Source organism: Jaculus jaculus, chromosome 12, assembly GCF_020740685.1.
Source record: "Jaculus jaculus isolate mJacJac1 chromosome 12, mJacJac1.mat.Y.cur, whole genome shotgun sequence".
NCBI classification, from domain to species: domain Eukaryota; kingdom Metazoa; phylum Chordata; class Mammalia; order Rodentia; family Dipodidae; genus Jaculus; species Jaculus jaculus.
This window is the reverse complement of record NC_059113.1, coordinates 10,971,879-10,998,973: the sequence shown is the minus strand read 5'-3', so window position 1 is coordinate 10,998,973 and position 27,095 is coordinate 10,971,879.

Genomic DNA, 27,095 nt, shown 5'->3' with positions numbered 1-27,095 from the left:
GACAAGCTTGCAAGCAAGTGCTTTCAACTGTGGAGTCATCTCCCCAGCCTCTCTCCTCTTCCTTCTTCTGCTGTATTGGTGGTGTAGTGGTGTGGGGGGGGGGGGCTGGGGGGGCGGTGGGTGGGTGGGTGTGCATGTGCCGCACCACATGGGTGAACACTAGGTCTTCCCTTCCAGCTTGTTTCTCATTGTCTGTCAGGCTAGCTGGCCCCCAAGCTTCTGGGCTTCCGGGGATCCTCCTATCTCCACCTCTCACCCCATGTAGGTATGCTGGGAGAACAGATACCCACTACAGCGGCATGGGTTTACATGGGTTCTGAGGATCCAAACTGAGGTACCCATGGCTGTGGGTCAAGAGCCATCTCTTTATCCCCTGACTACTTCTTGTTATGAGATAGGGTTTCTCACTGGCCTGAAGCTTGCCCATTAGGATACACTGGCTATCCAGTGAGCCTTTTGTCTCTACCTCCCCAGTTCTGGGATTGCAGACATGTGTCACCACACACAGCTTTTTGTTTTTCTTTTTAAGATGGGTTCATGGAATGATATGCTCTTTATCCAATGAGCTATCTTTCCAGCCTTCCAGAACCCCATTTTCCAAACTATATCATGCAGACCCTTATCAGGAATGAACAGACAATAGCCCAGGTGCTAGGGAGAAAAGGAAGGAGTGGTCAGACTGTCCCCTGGCCCCTGTCCCCAAGGGGGCTCTTCAGAAGAGTTGCAACCCTGTGCTGTCCACCTTGGGCGCTTTGGATTCAGTGATCTCCATCTTGGGTGGCTGCCCCGTGCTTGCTCCCCGGCTGGGTTTCAGCACTTCTCTCCTCACAGTGTCTTTTCTTAACAGTGGAGACTTGTGACAACGTGGGAGGCTGCGTCATGGGCCACCTCCCCTCTCAGTCTCTCTGAGCCCTGACCCGCTCCTTGACAGGAGGCTGCAGGCGTCATGTGGCCGCTTTGCTTCGCTGCCCTCTTCCTCATCCTGGACTGTAAACATCAAACTGATCTCTGACAGTCTGTGACACACTCTGGGTCTGGAGGAATTTTTAGCTGTCAGAGAGGACTGGCTGACGGGCCTGCCTTGCAGAACATTGCTGGGCTCCGCGGCATCTCTGCGTACACCACTCATTTCACTCCCACAGGCAGGTGTCACCCGGGAATTGCAGCTCTCCCACCCCGTCTCTTGGGCTGGTTGTAGGAGGAGGAGAAGGTGCACGTTTGTGGGGTAAAACACAGCTCCTTTTTGGGTTTTGCTCAATAGGTGCTTGTCCTCTGGGGTTGTCTAGGAATACGGGCTTACGGGATGGTGGTGTTAGACCTGTCCCTCTGTGGAGGGTAACTAAAGGGGATGGAGTCTGCATGGCCCATGGACTGTTGCTTGTGAAGCTTTTCTTAGTGTACAACTTTTTGTATCCATTAGTAAAAGGCCTCCGAGTAAGGTCAGGATGGGAACTCATTTTGTCAGTAGGAAATTGAGGCAGAGTTTAGGTGAATTTTTACTTAGTGGCTGTGACAGTTTGAGTGTGAAATGTTCTCCACAGCCTCATGTGGCTGAGCCTCATATGTATATGGAAAAGCTTTTGGGGCCCTGCTGGAGGAGGTGTGTCACTGGGAGCCGGCCTTGGGGTTTATTAGCCCAGCCCGACGGCTCACTAGCTATCTCAGTACCGATGAGTTCAAACTCAGGCCATGTGGCCTCAGTAACTACTTTTTTGGTTGTTTAAGAAGCTTGTGGTGCTCTGAGTGCTTTGTGGAGCTATCATGGACTTAAAATGGACCACTGGATGATAGAGCGCTTAAAAAGCCTAACATGATTATGCAAACTCATGGTATTTTATGGGTGCTTTCCACCTTCACCAGATACTAGGATGACTGTAAGATTTGACTTCTTAATTAATTTGAAGACATGCCTGTCAGGAGGAGGCAGGTAACATAGCCCAGTCAGACATTAAGAATATCTTTCTTGGGCTGGAGGGATGTCTTAGTAGTTAAGGCATTTTCCTGCAAAGCCAATGGACCCCGGTTCAATTCCCCAGGACTCACATCCCCCAGGGGTGCATGCATCTGGAGTTAGTTCGCAGTGGCTGGAGCCCCTGGCATGCTCATTCTCTCTCCCTCTCTGCCTCACTCCCTCTTTCTCTGTCCAATAAATTAATTAACTAATTACATAAAAGAAGATCTTTATTGCCTGATTCTCCCTTCCCCCTGCTAAATTTCTGAACCACGGTCCATTGCGAGTTCCAATGGGTGTATCTTCCACAGTCAAGCAATGAGAAGGTCTCAGAGTCACTGAGTGGAGCCGTCTGGAGGAATGATTGAGCTCACTCAGTCTGGATGGGGTGGGGGTCAGTCTGTCCAAGAACTTCTTAGCTCTGCTTCTGTGACTCTCTACAAATCTCGTGTTCACAGTCTTTTCTTAGTCTATTTTTCTGCACGTTATTTAGACACCAATACCTTCTTCTTGACACAAGCCTGTCGCCTCACTTACAGGTTCTCAGAGAGAACCAACATGGAACTCCAGTCCCAAAGCAGGTGTGTAGGATAAGAGGAAGAAAGAAGAACCTTAGAGGTGTAGAACTCAGCCTGAGGAGGGGCTGGAGAGAGGGTCCAGTGGCCAAAGCACTCGCCACTCAAGATGCAGCACCCGACTTTGGTCTCCAGACCCCACGTAAGAAACACACAATCGGGGCTAGAGGGATGGCTTAGTGGTTAAGGCGTTTGCCTGCAAAGCCAAAAGACCCAGGTTCTATTCCCTAAGGACCCACCTTAGCCAGATGCACAACGGGGCGCACACATCTGGAGTTCGTTTGCAGTGGCTGAAATCCCTGGTGTGCCCATTATGTCTATCTCTCTCCCTCTTTCTCTGTCAAATAAATAAAAATAAAACAAAGAAAGAAAGAAAGAAACAAAAACCTGGTAGCCCTCTGTAATCCCAGCAGGCTCTCACCGATGGCAATGGTGAGATGACAGACAGAGGCAAGAGAATTTCCTGGAAGTGTAACGCAAGCTCAGCAAAGGATAGCAGAATTTGAATCCAGAACAAGAAGCTGCCTCAAATAGAATGGATAGGTGAGGATCAGCCTGAAAAGTTGCCCTCTGACCTCCACATGCATGCTGTGGCATGTGTGCGCCTGTACTCACACAGGAACACACGCAAGTAAGTAATAAGAGTAACTTTAAAAAAGAATACTAGTGGCCGGGTGTGGTGGCGCATACCTTTAATCTCAGAACTTGGGAGGAAGAGGTAGGAGGATTGCCGTGAGTTCGAGGCCACCCTGAGACTACGTTGTGAATTCCAGGTCAGCCTGGGCTAGAGTGAGACTCTACATTATAAAAAACAAAAACAAAACAAAACAAAATTAAAAATAACTACTGGTACATCAGATCAGGACAAGTGTTTTTAAATGGATACATGAATATACTAACAAAATCAAAGCAATCTATAGTAAACAGGTGATATTAAAATATATTAAATATATGATATTAAAATATGAAATAAAAATATAATACTGAAGTCAGAAAAGCTACATGTAAGGCTAAACATTTAAAATTATACTAAAGATAATCATTTTATATTCTTAAAATAAAAAGTAGGTATTTAAATAAAAAATGTGAGTCTTTTTACACTTTATTACTGAATATGTAAAGCAAAAAGCATTCTCAGTGCTCAAGTAAGCTGTGAGTACATGACCAACCTTCTGAAAAAAAAAATTTTGAAAGATGTCCACGTGCAGCAGCTCTCCTGCCTTCTAAATGCCCACATCGTGAGCTCTTCCTTCCACTTAACCCTCCATCTCCCCTGGCTCCCTTCACTTGTCTCAAGGAGGGTTAATCTTCTAATTTACTCAGTGGTCTCATAATTTTTTCAGAGTGCACCAGGGTTTCTGCACCCAGTTATAGAGATCAAACATCTAGCTGAATACTCAGTCTTGTTAGAACTTCATTTTTGTGGTGGTTGGAGGAGGCTGGTTGACAGAATTTGAGCGTGACTTTCCTTGACCTCTTGGTTCTTGTGGACTTAGTTCTGAGGTGTTCTTACTGAACTTGAGAGTTTATAGCCGTGTCTGTTTTACTTTCCAGGGCCACCTCTGAAGTTCTGCAGCTTGTCTCTGCGGGGGGGGGGGTCTTGCCCCCACCTGACACTTGGGATTTATCACATCTGCTTGTCAAGTCTTCCCTGATATGTGCAAATTGGTATCACCACAGCCTGCAAGACAGAAAACCAACAAGCTGTAAACAAAGCAGGATGACCTTAAAAACGATAAACAGTTCAACTTCTGATCAGTGTCACTTTCATCACTATCTTTGTCCAAAATCCAAAGAGTTACGATGAAATTTGTGAGGTCATAGTTTTTCAAAAATATTATTTTCCATTCTTTTCCTTTGTGTCCCTTGGAACCTAAGCTAAAGGGCTCAAAGAAAATACAAATAACACAATGAAATGAATAGAAAGTCTTTTAATGCTTGTAAAAAAATCTTGCGATATATTAGCAGCCATGAATTTAGCATCTGTGAAACCCCTGTTTCAGATGTTATGCAGCCCTTGCGACAGATACTGTCTAGTTTACTAATGTAAACTTGATCAGCATTTTAGGGTTACATAACTGGGAAACTTAAGAGACAGAAGTGCCCTGGGTAAATGAGTATGCCGAGCCTGTTGTAGGGCCACTGATTGCTTCTGATGCAGTCTAGCACCAAGGTAGGGTAACTTTTTTTTTTTTTTTTTTTTTTTTGGTAGGGACTGGGAATTGGAAACACGGAGGACACCTTGCCTGCTCTGGCAAGGCTAGAACCCTTGTCTGATCCAATCTCATCCAAGATGAACTAAGGCCACACCCCAGCAACAACAGCTTCCTGTTTCTTCGCCAGTTTTGTGGGTTTGGACCCATGGGTGGGCCCTTCCTGAGTCAGTGTCCCCCCTTGGGCCCAACAACCAATCTGGTCCCTCCCTTACACACCCGTGCCTGATGGGGAGGCACATTGTAATTGGGTGTGAGAGCCACATAAATGGACTTGCAATAAGCCCCTTCTTTGCTCTTTCTGTAAGTGAGGGGACAAGGGTACTTCTCTGCCTCCCTTCCCTCCTCCCAGCCACTCTGCAAAGGGGAGAACTGCTTTTTGCTGGGCGAGGGCGGGGCAGTCTTCCCTGCTTTACTTTCCATGCGTGTGAGCCCCTCCCTCATAGGCTTCCATCAGGACAGCCCTTACCCTGTATGAGGAAGATTTTCTTTGTCTCACCTCCCCTTTCAGAACAAGGGTGATCATTTCTCTTGCCTTAGGCTTCCTTGCTTGCCTTCCCTCTTAATCCTAAATCTCTCTAAAATAGATTTCATTATTAATCCTGCCCATGAGTCTGTGCTGCCAATTCCTTGCTAATGTAGGTAAGAACCAGAGACAAGGGAGCCGCTAGTGCGGAAATTCTAACCCCACAAGGCTCTTCCACAGCACCTTGACTGCAATGTGGGGACCACGATACTGGGACATCTCACACACTCCGAGCCAGTGTTGGCCCATGTGCTGGCCACTTGATCAGCAAGAGAGTGAGTGGCTCTGGAGAACTCAGGGACTCAGTGAGTCACACCTGGAGCCCACATCCATATCCAGCCCTGAGCGTGCATTCAGATGGGCAAGCACATGAATGAGAGGCGCACGGTCTGCTCAGTCATGACTCAGCTGCTGGGGCTTTATAGATAAGACCTGGAATCCAATGTAAGTGCTTGTTGCCTCCCGTGAGGACTTTACAGAAGTAAAAGCAATGTGAAAATGCGTAGAAATGTAAAAGTAGACAGAGGATAAATGTACAAATAAGAAAGACAAAATGTAGTAGAATATGGACCACTTAAAAAATCTAAATAAAATTCAATCAAGTTGGCCTTCTTTCCATGACCGGTTTTGGCCGGGTTTGAGGGGAGGGCTGGGTGCACATGGGATGCTTGCTCTGCAAGCCAGAGGACCTGGCTTTACTTCCCAGAGTCTATCTGAGAGCCAGGCATGGAGGCATGTGCCTGCAATTCCAGTGTCGGGAAAGTGGAGGAAAGACGGAGGGTCCTCGGGCTTCCTGGCTAGCTATTTTATACATTTCAGGTTCAGTTGTAGATCTTACCTCCAAAAAGAAATTATTAGGGCTGGAAGGATTTGCTTAGTGGTTAAGGCATGTGCCTGTGAAACCCAACGACCCAAGTTGGATTCCCCAGGACCCACGTAAGCCAGATGAATGGGGGCACATGCGTCTGGAGTTCATTTGCATGGCTGGATGCCCCGGAATGCCCATTCTCTCTCCCTCTCTGTCAATGGATAAATAAATAAAATTTAAAAATAAAAAAATAAAAACAAAAAAGAAAGAATTAATATGGACAGCAATTGAGAAAGACACCTGAGGTTGACCTCAGGTACACACACACACACACACACTAGAATGCACATGGGAGCCCACATGCATATGGACATATATACACACATACGTGCACTTCTCTCTCTCTCTCACAGACATACACACAGACACAGAGATGCAAAAACAAACAAACAACAACAACAACAAGAACTAAATAAAACAGCCTATCAAGCTGGTCACATTTCAACGGATCTCACCACCAGCAGTGCTGGATTGGAGACTCAGCCCATCAGGCTCACTACGCAGGTCTTCGGAGAGTGATATATCTTCAAACACTTTCCCGTGTGGTCCCCGTGCACGGCTCCCTGGCTGGCACCAACACGCTTCTCTTGACTGGGAAGCCATGGTAGGAGGAGGCTCTCAGAAGCCACCTGCCACATTTGTCACGGACTTAGGGGGGGCTGATGAGCTCCACAGCTCGTCCTTAATTAAGAAAGCGGCTAAAAACACCACCGGAGAGCCCTGCCCCGAGCTGCGAGGCGCCTGCTTGCTAATGCCGTGCTGCTTGGGTTGATTGATACTTGTTTTGAGATTCCTTCCGTCAGCTTTCTCTGGTCCAGCCATCTGTTTCTACCCCACAAGAAGCGTGCTGGCTCTGATCTTTGTCTGATTTGCAGTAGAGGCAACATGTTGGTGGGTTGGGGGCTTAAAGTAGGGGCTTGGCAGGCATTTGCTTTTGGCATAGGATCATCCTTGAGAGATGTCAGCTAGTCCAGGCTGAAATGACCTCTTGGGCTTTGAGTGTCATGGTCTGCAATTTGGAGCAGCGTTAGAAGAGGGAAATCTGAAAGTTTGATGCTGCTGCTGCTGGAAGTTCTGTCAGGAAGCTCACCTGCCATCCAGTCCTCACCTCACCTTCCAAAAGGTTCTAAGGACTGCTCACCTGCCATCCAGTCCTCATTTCACTTTCCAGAACATTCTAAGGACTGCTCACTGGAAAAAGACTGCGTCTCATACGTTTCAGTCAAAGCTTTTCCTTCTTTGGGCAACAGTTATACAGAGAACCATATGCTGGAAGGGAAATAAGAAAGTCAGGCATAGCTCCTGCGTTCAGACCTCTTGCAGTCTCCATTAGATGCCCTCCCCTACATTTATATAGAAGATCTGAGAAAAATGCAAGTGAGCTTTAGGCAAAATTGAAGTGCAATTTATGTTACCAGTAATAGTCCCAAGAAATGAAGGAATCAATAGTTTTAAAATCTAAAGAAAGTCTTTAGAATGATGGTGCATCATGATTTTAGCCTGAATGCAGGATAATAATAGCTGCATAAATGAAGCAGCAAGGAATGAGTGAACAGGAATTGCAAATATATATTTATATATAAAATGTAAGTATGTATATATATATGTATATATAATATAATATGTATCTGTATATACACAAGCATGCTATTGTATAGGGTAAGCTTTGCTTTTAATAGCAATCTCGCAGGAAAAGAAAGTCCAGCCACGGAGATGCTGTTACCAACTAGTGTTTGCTAAATGATCTCAGCATTGACCAGAGGCTTTGGATGGAGTCGCCAGGGGAGAAGCACTGTCAGTGTCCCAAGCAAGGTCTGCATCCCAGGTGGAAGCTGGGTAGGATCAGTGGGAAGAGATGGGCAGGAAAGAGCTTGGCTGGATGCTGAGCCTGGAGCTGGGAAGGGGAGGTGGCCTGGCAGAAGGAGAGGGGTCAATGTCTGCCACCACCAGCATGCCAAGCTCCAGCTCCATGTGATTTGTGTGCCCTGGGCATCCAGAGAGATGCAGCCAACTCGTCAAATATTTGGGAGGGCCAGCAGTGGCACTACGCCAGTCACTGGCAGGGAAGGTAGGGAGCAGTAAACACCACCAGGGGCTCATGAGCATTGGGAACATCAAGGTCAAATGAGCTGGGGGTCTGGGTTTGTCACTGGCTGTGGCAGAAGTAGCATGCTGACCAGGGGGAAGGCGTGCGTCCAGCCGCACACGGTGGAAGAGTGTGGAGTGTTGTCTATCGAGCAGCCAGTGGCTTTGGAGCAATTGACTGTGAAGGGTTGAGATTTCTAAATGAAGAGACTACATGGCCTTTGCCAATATGTAGGATGCTTTTGAGACTGGACTCCAGCAGGGAGGCCTGTCACCATCTTCGCACTAGCAAAGTCGGCTGGCATCTGCCTACTGCCATGTCACCAGCTCCACCCCCAGAATGATGACATGGCAGTAATACTGAAGACACTGACTGTGAAAACTGGTGAGGCTATTGAGTGCTGCAGGCCATGAGTATAGAAAATCTTTCAATTCAAATGAACTTAATAATAAGCTGGTGTCATGCAGCCCATGGTCCCGAGACAGGGTGTCAAATGTTTAGGCACCGTCTCTGTCTGGCTCTCCTCAGCACCACAGCTTATACTCGCTAGCTAACTCATGGTTGGGTATTCACACATGTGAAATCCCATGCAAAACAATAGCTTCTTGCTAGGCAAAAATAATATGTTCAGGGGGTGGAGAGATGGCTTGTGGCTGGAGAGATCGCTTAGCAGTTAAAACACTTGCCTGTGAAAACTATGAGACTATGGACCCAGGTCTGACTCCCCAGGACCCACATAAGCCAGAAAGCCAGATACACAAGGTGGCACATGCATTTGGAGTTCGCTTGCAGTGTCTGGAGGCCCTGACATGCCATTCTATCTCCATCCCCCTCCTGTCTCTCTTTCTCTCTCTAAAAATAAGTAAATAAAATATATTTTTTTAAAGAATTAAAGTTTGCGGTGGTTTGATTCAGGTGTCCCCCATAAACTTAGGTCTTCTGAATGCTACTTTTTTTCCAGCTGATGGCAATTAGAAATTAAAGCCTCCTGGAGGTGGTGTGTTGTTGGGGTTGGGCTTATGGGTGTTATAGCCAATTTCCCCTTCCCAGTGTTTGGCACACTCTCCTGTTCCTGTTGTCTGCCTGATGTTGGCCAGGTAGTGGTGTCCACCCTCTGTTCATGCCATCATTTTCCCTGCCATTTTGGGGCATCTCTTCGAGTCTGTAAGCCAAAATAAACCCCTTTCCCCCAAAGCTGCTCTTGGTTGGATGATTTCTGCCAACAGTGAGAACCTGACTACAATAGTAAAATTGGTAATGAGGAGCAGGATTCCTGCTATACACCTGACTGTGTGGCTTTGGCCTTTTGGAGTTGATTTTCAAGAGACAGAGCTTTGACTGGACTGAGCTTGAAGCAATTTGTGTGAGAAGCTTGCTATTATGTCTGTGTCCTGAGAACTTGGGCGGGGTTGCTTTGCATAGAAATGGAATGGTGTGTGCAGAGGGATATGGCACAGAAAAAAATGAAATCTTTGGGCCAAAACTTCTGACCATTTGGCTGCAATTTAATGAGAGATTACAACCACTGAGATTGGGCCAGGTAATTTGTATTGGGACAACAGAAAAAATGTAGAGTCTTTGAAAGAGCCTGAATGCTGAAGAAGTGTCCGATTCTTCAAAGCCTGTTTTATTCCCCCCTGGCAAATTGGCATCCTGCCTGGTATTATGGGGTATAAAAAGTATAGGAAAGAAAGGGCCATTGAATGTGCAGCATGGTCTTGTTTTGAAAATGGTCACAGGTCGTATGAAGCAGGTTTGCTGGGTGCCTGTGTGGAGATACAATGGAGCCATGAGGACGAACTGTGGCTTGCAGTGGAGACCTAGTAGAGTTGCTGGGCCCACGAGAAGGCTGCCTAGAAAATATGCTAGCCCCAGATGAAGCTTTCCAGGACTGTGAGTAGCCTAGCTGGAGGGGCGATTTGAACTCCAGGGTCATGCTGCTGGTTAGAATGATCAGACTTGGAGACTTGTCATTGAGTAGAGTTGTTGGACTTGGAGCTACAGAGTTTGATGTTTGTCCTGGTTCTTTAAAATCTTGTATTGGCTGAATATGTCTTTGCTATACCCAGTGCCATCTTTTGCAATATGAATGTTTATTCTGTGCTGTTATGGGGCTTTTTGGTCTTATGGCTCAGTTAAAAGATTTCAGACAATGCTAATGTTTGAACATCATTGGGATTGATAAACCTATGAGGACGGATGAATGCATTGCATTTTAAATCATATATAGTTATCAGTTTATGGGGGCCAGGGGCGGAGTGGTGGCTTGATTTAGGTGTCCCCCATAAACTTAGGTGTTCTGAATACTAGGTTCTCAGCTAATGGAGATTTGGGAATTAATGCCTCCTGGAGGGAGTGTATTGTTGGGGGAGGCCTTATGGGTGTTATAGCCAGTGACCCCCTTCCCAGTATTTGGCACACTCTTCTGTTCTTGTTGTCTACCTTATGTTGGCCAGTGGGGTGATGTCCACCCTCTTCTCATGACATCATTTTCCCTGCCATTGTGGAGTGTCCACTCAAGTCTGTGAGACAAAAACCTTTTTTCCTTCAAAAGCTGCTCTTGGTTGGATGATTTCTGCCAGCAATGCGAACCTGACTGAGACAATGTTCAATGACTCAACCATTGACAATAGAAAGAAATCATTATGATTGGATTAGACTTATCAAGATAAAGACCTTGTAATTGGGGAGGGGGCAAGTTTCTTAATGCCTGAAGCATATGGCTAGATGGGGAGTAGAAATTCTGATCGCAACCTGACTTCTGGTAGTAAAGAGAGGAGAAAACAGCTTAATTGTAAGGGAAATTTCAAGTGTGACTGGAAAGGCAGGTAGGTACGTAGAAAAGAAGCAGATGTCTTAGTTCCAGAAGGGGCAGTCCACAGGCCATGCCTGAGATCTGGAAGTTTAGACCCAGAAGGAGGAGATGGTGACAGGTACAATTTTAGGGACCCAAAGCACACACTTGTGAGTTGTGCAGGGACTGAAAGCTAAGCAGTTGATGAGCTGGGATTGGGAGATTCCAAGCTTGCTGGAGTAGAGGAAAAGGGGGCTCGATATGTTTCTGTGAGTCTTCCGCGCAGGGACAGAAAAGAGGGAAGGAAAATGCATTTCTCTGACCTGTGAATTAGAATCCCAGTAAGCAGGTTGTCTCTTGTCCCGTCACCATCAGGGCTTAGCAATGGCCTCTTCACTGGCTTAAAGAGGACTGAGTAAACTTGAGCTATGAAAGAATTTACTGGGACTTTGAGCTTGTGTAGCAGCCCTTGAATGTTGTGATCCATGTCCAAGGTGTCCCTTGCTGTGCTTGATTTTAAAAAGATACACCTGTATATCATTTACAGATGAGAATACAGAGTTTTAGGGAAAAAATTAAATGACGTAGCTGAGGTCCACAGCTAACAAATCACAGGGCCAGAGTGAGACAACTCCTGCTTTACTCCACTGCTGCTTATGTTTCGAATGTGACCGTCTGTCCAATACCTCAGAGAAGTACCAAGAGTTGATTGACTCGCAGGGAGCAAGAGAAGAGACCAAATGATGGTAAAGTCCCACAGGGGTGAGAGAAATGGTAAAAGATCAGGCTTTCTTTGACACCTCTCCCTCCCTTAATGACTTAGTCAAATTTGTGTTGCTACACCATATTTGAGGCTGAGAAATAAAGGAAAAGAAATCTGATTAGCTCACAGTTCAGGAGGTGCAAGAGCATGGCACCAGCAATGGCTTCCGCCGAGCTTGTGCTGGATAATAAACCGTGTGTAAGAGAGTCAACATGGCAAGAGTGGTAGCAAGAGCGCATGCTGAGAAAGTTGAATTCACTTTGTAATATCCTGTTCTTGTAGGAACTAACTCAGCCTCATGATGCCAAAGCCCCTCCCAAGCCATGGGCATGAATCCCTCCTGGGCACGAAGATCCTGATGATGTCCTGGCAGGCCCCACCTCTGAAAGTTCCCACTGCCTTTCAATGTTGTTACCCAGGAGACCAAGCCTCCAGAACAGAGCCTTTGTGGGATGAGTCCTGTGCAAACCATAGCGCCTACCCACCTGTGTGCCACCTGGCTTGGGTACCTGTGTGACCACCGACAGAGCCTTCGTGGGACAAGTCCTGTGCAAACCGTAGCGCCTACCCACCTGTGTGCCACCTGGCTTGGGTACCTGTGTGACCGCTGAGCCCACTTTCATCAGTCAGGAAGAACTGAACACAATACAAGGGTGAAATTATTTCGGTCTTTCTTCCCTTTCTGAAGAATCCTTATAATTTCATTTTATTCTCCTTTTTCTCCTAAGAAGGTAAACACAGCTCCTCTGTGTGTCTCCCTCCCCACAACCCCATCCTTGAGCTGCTCCCCCTTCCCCTGCCTCTCTCTTTATCCCTTCACACCAAACACTTTCAAAGTTAATTTCAAAAAGCTGGGAACACTTGATAGTTTTAATTAATCCTATGCCTGGGGAAATATGATTTTGTGCATGCGAGGCCTCTCAGCCTCTCTGGATAGATAGCTTGTTCTGGATAATGCCGACATTTCCAATTTAGCTGTGATTATGCCACCAACTCATTTGCTTATTTGTTTATTACCTAAAACAGGAGCTAATGCTGATGCGTCCTAGGGAACAGATTTGGAGTTTTCCTAATAATATCTCTTAGTTAGGTGTCATCACAGATCCATCGTGAGAATCAACACTCTTCGAGCCAGGGAGGAAGGAACGGTTCCCCGTGTGGAGGAGAACAGAGAGGTCTGGTGGTTTGAGCCAGCCACACACATAGGGAGAGGAGGATGTAAATCAGCACTAACGTATTTGGAGATCAGTTTTCTTCAGGCAACAGCTTGCTTTGCTTCCTATGAGAAGTCAGTCAGATCCCACATGGTGGTGCGCCTCTGAGGGTCATGTAGGAAGGTGGCTGAGGTTATCTTTAAGACGAGGAACCTTTGGCTTTTGGGAAAATAGTCACTGTTGGTATGCTGACCTCAGAGGTTTAAACCCATGAAACATGAGATGACCAGGTCATAATTCTTCATGTCCTTTTCTGGTCTACCCACTACACAGCACAGCAAGAAGGCACACGGCATTTGACTAAAACATTAGGGATTCTTGAAGAGCAATGAACACTACTGGGTAAGTCCGAGATAAGCGGCTCCACATCCTTTGCAAAAGCTCCAACTCAAGTTGCCTTTGGCAGTCATGCAATCCGGTGTGTGCGTGCGTGCGTGCGTGCGTGTAGAGTTAGATCTCATTTGAAGTTACAAAAAAGAAGGAAGCCCAATCTTCCTTCCTCACAACTGGAAAGTCCATTTCTAAGTTTGATATCAAGTGAGACTTACATTGTAGCACAAACAATGCCCCCACAATTTGAATGCTCTCCATCCGTAGCACTATCTCCATTCCTAGGCAAGCCCCTGTCTTGTGATGGAGAGGACTTTAGTGATTCAACTTTACCTTCTTTCAACATCAGGTTTTCAGAACAGGAGCATCTTTCCTGGTGGGCTCCACAGAAGCCCTGATTGGTTTGAACAAAGTCATGTGTTTTACATCAGGTGCTGGGGATGGTATCAAGGTTATCTGCCAGCTGGTTGGTAAGAATGTAAAGGGAGTCTCTGAGGTGCAGTGGGAGGTGAATCAGAATAACATTATCAACAGTGGAGCAATGTGTGCTGTGTAAGTTCTCTTCTCAAAAGTGTGTCTCCATTTCTTTTCTGATATTTTGTTTTAACTTTTCAGTTTAGAGTAGCTAAAATGAGTACACCTTTTCCCCTTAATAAATAAAATAAAAAAAAAATAGTCAGGATCTTTCCTTAGTGACTCCTCTGTCTAGTTAGGTCCTATATATTTGCTGTTAGGGTCCTTCTTGAACTTAAAAAAATATTTGCAAGCAGAGAAAGGAAGAATGGGGGAGGGGAATGGGCATGCCAGGGGTTCTTGACACTGCAAAAGAACTTCATGTGCATGCACCCTCTAGTCCATCTGGCTGTACAAGGATATTAGGGAATCAAACCCAGGCCATAAGGCTTTGCAATAAAATGCCTTTAACTGCTAAACCATCTCTCAAGCCCCTTTGAATTCTTTTTACAGAATCTTCCTAAACTAAACTTTACACACCTATGAGACATGCCATTCCAGATTGTTCTGTTAATATAACACTCTTCCTAACTCACGTGAACCCACAGTCCTCAAAAACCTTCTTTGTAATTTAGGCCTTTACCCCCTGCTATTTTCCCTATTCCAGACACCATGAACTGCAACTTTCTGTCCTGCTTCTGCTTTTGGGGGAGGATTCTTCTCTCAGGTGAATATCTTCTGGTCCTCCTCTTTCTTCCTTCTCCTCCTACTTCTCCTCTTCCTCCTCTTCTCCCCTCCTTCCTCTTCCTCCTACACGTGTTTCTCCCAGAGTCAATTATTTTTCCACTGCCTCTTCACGGCCCCATACACGCATGCTCTTTGGGAAATACACGGTAATCTGAGGAAATTAGCATAGCTCCTTTTCTACTGCTCCTCATGCCTCACTTTGAGGGAATGAAAATGAGAACATTATTCACTCAGAGCCACTTTGAAGAGCTGTCCATGTGATTATTATGGGGCTTGTTCCAAGTACTTCAAATTCCATTCTTCTTGTTATATTTTGTGGAATCATAATTATATTTAACATTCCTTGGAAGACTCTTCCTCTTTCCCTGTCTGCCCATTCTGTTTATGGCTGGATTATATCAGAATCCTCGGAGTTATACATGAGCGAGGGGAGGCTTCTGAGAGCTCCCCGCTGTGGCTCGTAACAAGCAGGGAGGTGGTGAGGGGCCTCTAGGCTGTTTATTCCCACACTCGGTTCTCCTAAGAGTTATTCACTGAAATATTTTTCTCATTATTTTTATTATTTTCTCCTTAGTTCAGTATATCCTATGGTAGGAGGAAAACTGGTGTGCGTTACTTTAGAGAACATTTTGTATGTATGTGTGTGTGCATGGCTGTATATATGGTATGTCTGTGAGTGTATATTTGTGCATGCCATGGCACATGTGTGGATGTCAGAGGAGGGTTGGCTGTTAACTTTCACTCTGTTGTGTTTGCTGTGTATACCAGGCTAGCTGGCCTGCATTTTCCATCTTGATGTAGGAGATTTGGGATTACATTCATGAACTACTCCCTTTGAGCTTACATGGTTTCTGGGAATCTGGACTAGGGATCTCAAGTTGCATGGCAAGCACTTTACCCACAGCACTTCCTAGCCCAAGAGAACATTTCTTAATAGAGCATTTTGATATTATCAAAGGGAAAATGAAAGTTGGTGGGTGAAGGTCAAGGATAAAGATACAATAGGGGCTGATCCACTGGTGTGATATGAAGATGTCTTCTTGGAGACCCTAGGAGCCATTGAGGTGCTGGTATCATAGATGTTGACTTTAGGAGCCAGAGGTCTTTGGCACATGCACTATTTTCCTAGGCAAGGAAGGTTGTGAACGTCTGATAACAAGAGGAGTGTCTTTCTCCTTTCACATTTTCCCAAAGGACTGAACATGTACTGAGTTATGATTAGTGAGGAATTGACTTCGTGTATGAAGGGACAAATAAATGAATGAACAAGTGTATAGAGCGCCACTTGTAAATGCCTGGTCAGTGTGATGCACTAAGGACTGCATTCCCACTCCTGTAATTTATTTTGTTTTATATTCCAAGGTAGGGTCTCACTCTAGTCAAGGCTGACCTGTAACTCACCCTGTAGTTTCAAGCTGGCCTCGAATTCACAGGGGTCCTACTACCTCTGCCCCCTAAGTGCTGGGATTAAGTACATGCACCATCACACCTGGCTCCTGTCATCATTTTATGTGAAATTATGCTATGGTATATGCAAATTATGATTATTGTGAACCCTAGTAGGTTCATGGTAGCCCAATGTGTCAGATATTGCTGAGGTAAAATGTACTAGAAATGGTTAAATGAGCTGTTTGGGTGAAAAGCTGTTTCTTTCTTTTAGGAGCCTATTCATGTGACTCTGCTTGGCTCCCATGAGACAAGGAAGTGGGGCCAGGATCTAAGGCTTCTCTGTATGAGAATGTTGCCCTGGCTCAGAGGCAAGGATGGCTGGCTTGGTCATCAGCCCGCTTGGGTTTTGTGTGTGTGTGTGTGTGTATTTGTGACATACCAAGGGAGAAATGGAAGGCAAGGTTCTGCATTATACACTACCATGGCACCTCCCAAGCCCAGTATGCTACTCAGTGAGTCACTAGGACACTTAAATAAGGACACAGAATTGTATTCAATAGGGCAACAACAGAATCAGGCCTAGGGTTCATGCTTTTCTGGCCCAGGGTTATCCTTAGCATCTCCACGTTGCCCTTTGATCGTTCTGATTGGACCTCCTTTGGGATCCTGTACAGGGTCTGGGGCATCCCCTTCCTCGAAGAGCAAGGTGCACAGGGCCACCTCCCTCAGGGCCCTTAGTGATCCCAGCCTGGTAATGGATGTCTCTTGAGAGAAGGCTTCACTTTCTGTCTTTCCTCCTACTCTTCCTGCAGGCAATCTGTTCTGGCAAACACATGAAGCTGGGTAATGGGAAAGGGAACCTTCAGGCATGAGAACAGGAGGATGCTAATTGATGAATAAATAATTGCTGAACTAAACCAGAGACACTCAGGGGAATGGTCAGGGGGCTAATGCAAAGGAAGCTCCAGCGCTGTGTCTGGGCATGGGACAGGGAGGAAGCAAAGTTCAGGGTTAGGAGAATCCACTGGAAACTGCTCTGGAGTCAGGCAATCCTGGATTTCAACTCTGGCTTCATTTCTTGTTAGCTGTGTAGATAATGCAGACAACTTCACTGAGAATATGTATCCTTGTCTTTAATATAGAACCAATGCTTACCTTTCAGGGTTGTTGTGAGAAATACTTAATGTCATTCATTCATTCATTCATTCATTCATTCAATAACAAATATATAATCAAGGTTGAATTCTTATCAACTCAGTCCCCAGCAGCCACATAATAATTCCAGGGATAATGGCACATACTTATCATCCTAGCACTAAGGAAGCAGAGACAGGATGATCCCTGGGTCTTACTAGTTAGTTCATCTAGCCCAGTTAGTAAGCTCTGGTTTTAATAAGAGACCGATATCAAAAAGGAAGGTGGTAAGCAGCCGGATAATATAATACCTCCCTGAGTTTACTTCCAGGAACCGTGACTGCTAAAGGATCCCTCCTATCTCAACATTTAATAACACACATAGCACTCACCCCGCATAGTAAGAGCTGCCTGTGGAGACCCAGGGTTTCTGATTGAGCACTGCACTACGCCACTGCTCCAGGCACTGACCTGCCCCCAGAAGCCAGTCTGCCCATGCCTGGGCCATCCGGCTAGCTTTGGGGGGAAAACCATTCCTGCGCAGCCAGTTAGCATCAGCTGGCATTTGCAAGTGACATTTAAAGGTCACCTCCAATTCTCCTGCTGGGGAAAAAGGGAGGGAAGGTGTAGCAGAGAATGTGGACTTGGGTTGAATCTAATGAGCTCGGGCAAGAAACTGGGAGGTTGCAACAGGGAGGCTTCCAGTGAGAAGGGCCTTCATTAGCCCAAGTCATGGCGGGGGGGGGGGGGCATTTAGGAGTAAGCAGTGCTCATGAAGGAAAGGGGTTTTGAACTCACTGGCTTCTGCTTTATCAGTGTGGGCACATTGTGGTCCTACAATTTGTGTCCTCTACAAAGTGTGGTTGGAGAGAAAAAGGCTGCTAGAAATGGCTAGGGAAAAAAAAAAAAAGAAAAAAGAAAACCTCTGGGTTTGTCTTCACAAATCCTGTACACTGCCCAAGGGACAAATCCATCGTATGGACAGTGAGGGTCACTGAGCATATTTGTTGAATCCACAATTAGGACGCGTAATCCTAAGATCTGATCAGCCCATATACTGCCATGAAGTGGGGAGATAATTGACATCCTATTTGAAACGAGGGGCTACCAGGAAAAATGGGAACACCTGGAACCTCTGTATCCAGATGGCTGAGAATAGAGTGTGGCCGTCTGCAATCAGAGAAGACGGTGACACTGACGGAAGCCCCAATGCGCTGTGCATTACAAGTGCCCCACGGCTGTCCCTTCCTCGTGCTAAAGGAGACTGCTTGTGACTAATGCCGGACCTTCTCCATGTAAGGCAGGCAGCCTGTCCAGCATTGGGTGCTGATGAACAGGGTTCAAGCGCAAGGAAGTCCTGATAAGATGAGCCAACATCTCTCTCACAGGTGACACGTTTGTCGTGAGGTTGTTCTTCGGTGTGTGGTGGTGGTACGTGTGTGTGGACACGCGTAGGAAGCCCGAGGTTGACATTGGGCATATTATTCAGCTGCTTTCCACCTTCCTTTTTGATATCGGTCTCTTATTAAAGCCAGAGCTTACTAAGTGGGCTAGATGAACTAACTAGTAAGACCCAGGGATCACCCTGTCTCTGCTTCCTTGGTGCTGGGATGATAAGCATGTGCCATTATCCCTGGCATTATTATGTGGGTGCTGCTGTCCCAAGTCATGCCCTTGGGCTCGTGTGGAAATCACTTCACCCGCTTAGCTATTTTTTCTAGCTCCTGTCAAGTGGCTCTTTTCTCTGGGAGGGGTGTCTTGCAATCATTTGATAGGTGGTCCCACGAAGTAGCTTTCTTTCCACTTAAAGCCCATCTATCTTCTATCCTTGGAACACTACATAAACTTAAATGTTGAGAGTTAAATAAAACACACTGCTAATTCTTCCCAGGCCCCTCTCTCATCCTAGTCTCCTAGAGCAGAGAAATATCTCATCTCACATCTGAGAATGCTCAGGAATGGGTCGCCAGGACCCTTGACACCTCTGCTTAGACTCACACTTTCCCCGCTGACCTCCTTTAGGGTACACGAGGCTGCATTATTTCTTCCTTGGAGGACCATCCACTGCATCTTATGGAATCCCCTGATGGAATGCCAGCGCCGCAGCAAGGGTCTAAACTGCATTAAGCTAAAAGCACATTAAGCTGCTGTCAGTTTCAACCAGGAAGTTTTAGCAGGGATTAATTTATCAGGCCTCTTTCAGATGTGACACCTAGTTGAGAGGGATTTGGACTTAGCAGAGAGGGAATGTGATGGAAGGGAACAGAAGGGGAGATGGTCAGGTAGCACCCTGAGAGGGGAAACTGACTGGGAATCCAGGGGCTGTGAGGAATGATGGGACTCTGGCGGTGACGCGGTGGCCGTGCTGAATGCAGCCAGTTGGAGTGGATGGAGAGGAAGCTATGTCCACCTGGTGAGGCCGAGGTCAGAGGGGCTGCAAAAGGCCTCCAGAGGGTTAGGCTGGCCCATGGCTGTGGGAGAGCAAGCCCCCTAGTATAGACGCCTGCCGTGCCTTCTTCCTGGTATCTTGGGGACCAGAGAGCCAGGGCAGCTGTAGAAGCCCCAGTCACCAGCCTGCGCTGCCTGCTGGAGAGAGTCCCTGGAAGCAGTAGCCAGCAGCCTCTCGCTCAATCCTTTGCTCAGAGTTTCGCTCTGATCTGTGAAATGCGTTGTTTTTATGGGCTGATCCCTACAGGGACTTCACCGTAGCTTCTCTTTCACCTTCCTAATGCATCACTAGATCTCCTGGCTGTTCCCTCGGGGCAAGAGAGTCTTCAAAAACAGAAGCAAAGGGACTGGTGCCTGAGTTGTCTTTAGCCTCCACCATCCCTTGGGGGCAAGAGCAACGCGAATCTGAAGCTGTGGTCTCCGTCATACTACACAGAAGTATTAGAAAGACTAGAGATTGTTGGTCTGTTGTTTAAAATACAGCCTTGTCTTTTGAGAAAATAAAAATGTAGGTGATCCACGCTAGAGAATGAGATAGCAAAAAGGAAGGAGGAAGGAGGAAAGAGAATGCCTGCTATATGCCCAGCTTTGTGCTAGGAACTGCATGCGTGCCTCACTCTCTCCTGGCCACAGGACAGCTCCATGCTACACAGGACAGTCCAAGACCTTTTGTGACTTGCCTAGCTAGTCTGTGCTGCAGTGATTTCCAAATCAGGACTGTCTGACTGTAGAGGGGAAGGATAAGAGTTGACCAGCTTGACACCCTGTCTTTAAAGGAAATTACATGCAGGATATGATGGATAGTATGAGATATGGGGGAACAGATCCATCACTGTAGGTCAGGAGTGGCCTCAAACAACTTGTGACCATACATCTGGGCTTTGGGTGGGGACCCCAGGGAATCTTCACTGATTCTGACCAGAAACTGAATAATGTTAACCTGACTAACTTCCTGTAGGAAAATTATGAAGGCCACTTGTAGTATTGGAAAGGGATGTTGGATAGAAATTGAAGCCCAGTGTCCCTAAGAAAGGTTCAGAGCTCCATTGGCATGATCTGATTGGCTGATCAGATCACCTGTGTCATCTTTGGATTCTCCCACGTGCTAGCTCTTGCTTTTGCCAAGCTCTCTTAAGAAAAGAAAGGTTAGAGTTTCATTGGGATGGTGCGCTAGAGGGACCTTTTCACTATCTGAGCAAAGAATCAAGGACTGTGTGTCAAGGGCCATCAAGGGGCCACACCAGTGTCTGCAAACAGAAACCTAACGTTACTGAATGCTTCCTACCTCCTTACCGCTCTTTATTCCTGACTCCTTACTTCCTTTTCCCTTATTTTTAGACACTTAAAGTATAACTTGGGGGGGGGGGTCACTGGAGAGATGGCTTAGTGGTTAAGGTGGTTGCCTACAAAGCCAAAGGACTAAGATTGAATTCCCTAAGTCCCTCATAAGCCAGATGCACAAAGTGGCACATGCATCTGGAGTTCATTTACCATGGCTGGAGGTCCTAGCATGCTCATTCTCTCTCTCTTCCTTCCTACTTTACTCTCTCACATAAACAAATAAAAATTTAAAAAAATGTAAAAAGAATAAGTGGGAATGAAAGTAGAAGGAGGAATCTTTGGGGTCAAGGAGAGAGAAAAGATGATAATTAAGGTGAATATGGTCAAAGCACACGATATACTTGAATGAAAAATACCATTACGAACCCCATCATTGTACAATCAATATATGCTAGTAACTGCTTTTTTTGTTGTTTGTTTTTTTCAAGGTAGGGTTTCACTCTAGCCCCAGCTGACCTGGAATTCACTTTGTAGCCTCAGGCTTGCCTTGAACTCACGGCAGTCCTCCTACCTCTGCCTCCTGAGTGCTGCGTCACCATGCCCAGCTTAATAATTCCTTTTTATTTTTTTTTAAGTTTTTCGAGGTAGGGTCTCACTCTGGTCCAGCCTGACATAGAATTCACTATGCAGTCTCAGGGTGGCCTCAAACTCACGGAGATCCTCCTACCTCTGCCTCCTGAGTGCCAGGCCCAGCTAATAATTACTTAAAAAAAAAAAACATGTAGAAATCACCTGTAGGATTCAATTGAATGTATGGAGTATCTCTGCTCTTTGATGTCCTGGCTACCCTGCAAATAAACCTATCATGTAGTTCCTTCTTTCATGGGCATGCTCAGAACTATGTGTAGAAGCAATGGTGAGAGAACAACTATGACAATGATGAGGACAGTGATGGTCCCTTTGTTACCCACCTGCGTTACGCTATGTAAAATGCACCACCCATGTTTCATCTAATTCCACCCTTACAATGAATAGTACACACTTGGCCCAACTGTTCTCATTTGACAGATTAAGAAACGGAAGTTCAAGGTAATCAAGGCACCTGCTGCAAATTACGCTGGGCAGTCAGTACCAGAACTGGAACCAGGACTCCTTTCTGTCTCACAGTGGAGAGCAGCAAACACCCAAAGGGCTTGACGGTATCCATGCCAGCCTGTCTGCAGCCCCTCCCTTGCCTGTGATCCCCAGTATAACTTGCTAGCTCTTCCTTTCTCCACACCGGGCCATACCGGCCCTCTGAGCTACTCTGAGGCTGAATAGAGGACGCCTGCAGAAGAGGCCCAACACGCCCTGGGGAACTGGGCCTCAGTGATGTGCACAGTGACTGGCATGTGTTCTCAAGCCTTGGTGTTCGCCATATTCCAGCCTTGTCCAGATTTGCTTATCATTGAGGCACAGAGAGGCCTGCTAGCCAATAAATGACCAACATTGAAGGGGTGTTTTGATAAAGTCACAGATCTACAGACAAGAGGTCACACTGTGCAACAGAGAGCCATGGGGAAAGGCCCTGGGTTGGCTGGCAGACAGAGGGAAAGGGGAAAAGTGTGGGTTGGAGTTATTGTGTGGGTTCTACGGGAAGGAGTGGACAAGCAGACTAGTTTGAGTAATTCTAAAAGGCTCTGGTATAAGGGCTATGCCTAGTTGTCTGATACCTGGCTCTTGGTTGGTTAGGGCAAGGACATATTGGTCCCAAATGTCAGGTCCCCAGAAAGGAGGGGAATGGAAGGTTGGTGGCAGCTCTCTGGACTGGCTGGTTGGTATTAGAAAGACCTTGATGGCAATTGCTTTTATTTCCTGGGACTGGCAACAATCCCTCTTAAGATGAATGAGGCCCTAAATGTCAGGCATTAGAAAATAGGAAATACAAGACCTGGCTAGTACACAGTGTTGCATGGCGACAGACTTACTGCTGCCCTGATTTCTTTGTGTCCCTGAACCTTATCCAGGTCTCCTTCCCACCGTTGGCTTCACTGCTGAACTCACTCCCCTCACTCCGTTACTCTAGTCACAGGGCGGCGTCCTGGGGGGTCCGTGCAGAACCTCCATACTTCCAGCACAACCTTCTCCTAAGTTACACCCTGACTGATCCGTTTGTTTCCATTATGAGCTGGTCCTATGCCATCCTTATATTTAAAAAAGGAAAAAGAAAAAGAAAAAGGAATTTCTTTCTGGTGGCACAAGGGAGAGACAGCCAGGCAGGAGACAAGCTCAGTGAGTCATCGGAGCAAGGATCACCTCACCTCCACTGGGCTGGTTATTAATACTCAGAATTCTTATCCATTCATTACTGTGGCAAGCACTGTCTAGTGACAGGTTAATTACACAGCTCTGCGTAATTAGAAAGTAAATATATGTTAAGAGGACACCATTGTCAAGATAAAAACTGTCTATCCGAAAGCCTTCTTGCATGGCAAATTCCACCTCATCTTTCCCACCTGAAGGGATTTTTTTTTCCTTTGTTGCTTTGAGGGGGAGAAAAAGAAATCTCTGCTCTCTCCTGTAGCTAAGTTGTGTTTAGCTGTGGCTCTGACCCCTCTGTGGACTCTGCTTCAGGAATGCACCTTGCTGCTCCCATTTGTTGTTCTGCTTTTATTCTGGGTAAATGTATCTTGCATGTGAGGTTTATGGCTCCAGTGTGGCTCAAAAAGGGTTTTGGAGAAGTTCCTGAGTTCTCTGGATTTAAGTGAGGTGGAGGTCAGTGGGACAGGAAGGGAGACCTCTTCAGGCGAAGGAAGATGGGTCCCCAGGCAACTTCCATGGGAAGTATGGATGCTGTTGAGCTAGCGTGATACCTAGACAGCCAAGATGCACTTGATGATCAATCCTACCCCTCAGCTCCCTGCAGACTTAGTCTTTTCAGGGTACATCTTGTGCTTTCTCTGTGGGGTCGAGTGAGCTACCCTCCAGCTACTAGGCCCTGAACCTGACTTCATAAGCGCAAAGTCATGGATAAGGCTCCAGAGGTATGGATTTGTCCTCTGACATGGGTCAGGGGCCTGTTAATCTTGAGTGTTTGCATAGCAATCACAACAATGTTAAATTAGCATTCTTGCTTGTCTTGTATAAGAATGACCCTTTTGCTGAAGAGGCCTCCAAGGACTCAACATTGCTGTACGTTTTAATCAATTTGACTCAAATGGTCTTAGGATCAGGGTCTGTAAACTGTTTAAAATAGCATGCCTGGTTGTAATAGTGTAGGGAATATCTAGCAAATTTGGGGCATTCTCAAATACTGTCCATGAACTTAAAGTGGGAACATGAACATTTATCTCAGAATTCAAGTTCAGCCTTTTTTTTTTTTCATGTTTATCTCCCAATATGAATAGGAAAAAAAAAGTCAAGAAAATGCCAGAGGATGCTTTCATATTTATTTCATTCACCATTCAGGTCATCGGTGTGTTCACTAGTGTTTTGCTTTTCTTTCTTTGCATGTGAATGAGTGTAGGGGAGTGTGCGTGTGCAGTTGTGCGTGTCTGCATCTGCATGCCCATGAGGGAGACAGAAGACAACCTCAGGTATTAGCCTCAGGAACCCCATCTCTCTCCTTCGAGACGGGGTCTCTGGCCTGGAACCCACCAGTTAGGCTAGACTGGCTGGCCAGGGAGCTCCAGAGATCTGTCTGTCCCTAGTTCTGGAATTACATGCATGTGTCACAGTGGGGGTTCATGCCAGCTCCTCTAGCTTGCGAGGCAAGCACTTTACCCACTGAGCTATCTGTGCACTCTCAGCAGTGTCTGTGAACTATCAGCTAGCGCTGAGTGCTGGGTACCCAGCTGTAAATAGATTAACCACTGCTCCTAAGTCTTTCCTAGGTGGGATGGAAACATGGTAAGGTTCCAGTCAGGAGACAGGATAGAGGAGGCACTGCAGATGGGCAAAAGTAATGAACATTTGTACGTCACTGTTGCAGTCAGGTTCGCACTGCTGGCAGAAATCACCTGACCAAGAGCAGCTTGTGGGGAAAACAAAGGGTTTATTTTGACTTAGCAACTCGTGGGGAAGCTCCATGATGGCAGAGGAAATGATGGCATGAGTAGAGGGTGAACAACACCCCCTGGCCAACATAAGGTGGACAATCACGACAGGAGAGTGTGCGAAACACTGGCAAGGGGACACTGGCTGTGACACCCACAAGCCTGCCCCCAACAATACACTTCCTCCAGGAGGCGTTAATTCCCAAATCTCCATCAGCTGTGAACCTAGCAACTGGAACACCTAAGTTTATGGGGGACACCTGAATCAAACCACCACAGTCACCTTCTTGTTGCAGAGACAGAACACCTGACAAAAATCAGTTTTAGGGAGGAAGGGCTTATTTCAGCATAAAGTTCCAGGTTATAGTCTACATGGTGGGGAAGGCTTGGTGGCAGAAGATTTTGGTATCTGGTCACATTCAGTCTATAGTGAGGAAGCAAAAATGCTCAGCCAGTTTTTGTTTATTTTTTATTTTACTTTTTAGATACTACAGGACCCAACCCATAATTAAGGTGGCTCTTCCCATTTCAATTAATCTTGCAAGTGATCCTAGGTCCAATCAAGTTGACAATCAGTAAAAGCCATTATGATGTTAAAAGAGTGGGACTGGAGAAGTCTCTCTTACCACGTTGTCTGAGAGAGGGATAAGGCTTGAGAAAGGCTCAGAGTTGCAGATGCAGCTGCCCTTCTCCATGTTGCAGCATCTCCCAGAATAGGTTGGGAACACAGACCTTCCTATTCGCGGATGAGGTGTGAGTACCTGGCACACTGTCGGGCAGCAGGAGCTGCTGCCTATGAGTCTGAGTTCTGTGTTGCAACTGTCAGTGTAGCAAGCAGGTGCCAGAGGTCCTCTGGGAAACGGAATAGGTGATTATTGGAGTCACGACGTGGAAAAGTTGTACACACAATACTGCATCTCAAGACCGCTCTCTGGGATTTGGATCACTCATGGTCAGGAAAAGTTTGCTTTTTTAAAAAAAAAATTGCTTATTTGTATTTATTTATTTGAGGGAGACAGACAGAGAGGGAAAGAGGGAGAGAGAGAGAGAGAGAATGGGTGCTCCAGGGCCTCCAGCCACTGCAAATGAACTCCAGACGCATTCGCCCCCTTGTGCATCTAGCTAATGTGAGTCCTGAGGAACCAAGGCTTGAACCAGGCTCCTTAGGCTTCACAGGACAGTGTTTAACCACTAAGCTTTGCTTTTTTATTTAAATAGGGCGTTACCTGCTTCCAAAAACACACCTGAACAGACTAGGCAAGCAGGGTAGGATCAGGATAGAAACAGACCTGACACAGCAGGTGGGCTAGTATTTGTTACGGATGAGATGTCTATTAGAAGACGCCAATAACGAATTCTAACATAGGCTGGGAAGGAGCCCTCCTGTGACTCCTCCCCCTGCTTTTGGATTCTCCCCCATTTTTGACTCTTCCTGTCAGAAGGACAAGGCAGAGCCCACGAGACCCAATATCCACCCCCAACAGCTCCCTCTACCCATCCTCACCTGTACCCAATTGTTGTCAGGAGCCTTCCTGAATGTGAGCAGGTACTCTTAAGTAGCTTGGCTTCCTGATGACACCTCCTGACATGACATTAACGGAGAAAACAGCAAAATGCATCCCCTGGGCTGTGGTGCATTGATTTCTTGTTTAGGCCCTTAGCTAAGCATCAACAGCAGATGTGGCAGGTTTGATTAGGTTTCTCACAACAGGACTCACAGTAGGGAGGAGAAGGTGATCAGACTCAGGAACTGGGGAGACAGGATAGAGTAGCTTAATGCTTTAAGTCACAGTAGAGATGAAGTGGAAAGTGAACATAATGGCGGGGAGGGGGTAAAGGATGATGGAGAGGGGCCACTTCTTGCTTTTATTTCCCATTGGAAAACAAACAAACAATGCTTAAAGGCCTTTCTCCAGAGCCAAATGCCTGTCACAGTTCTCACAAAGCTCATTCTAGGATCTAAGTACCTTTTCCCAGAAGAGAGGCCATACATACATACATACATACGTACATACATACATACATACATACATACATACGTACGTACATACATACATACATACATACTTACATACATACATACTTACATACATACATACATATATGAAATGACTATTAGATATTCTTTTGAAATTCATCCCAAACCCCAAATTCTGTTGATTTTATTCATGGCATGACCATCAAGATTACACTGATCTCCAACTTTTATAATCAATCCCTTACAGCAGGTCTACACTGATTTTTTTTTCCCCTGTAACAATGTTTCCCATTAATAAAAGAAAATCCAAT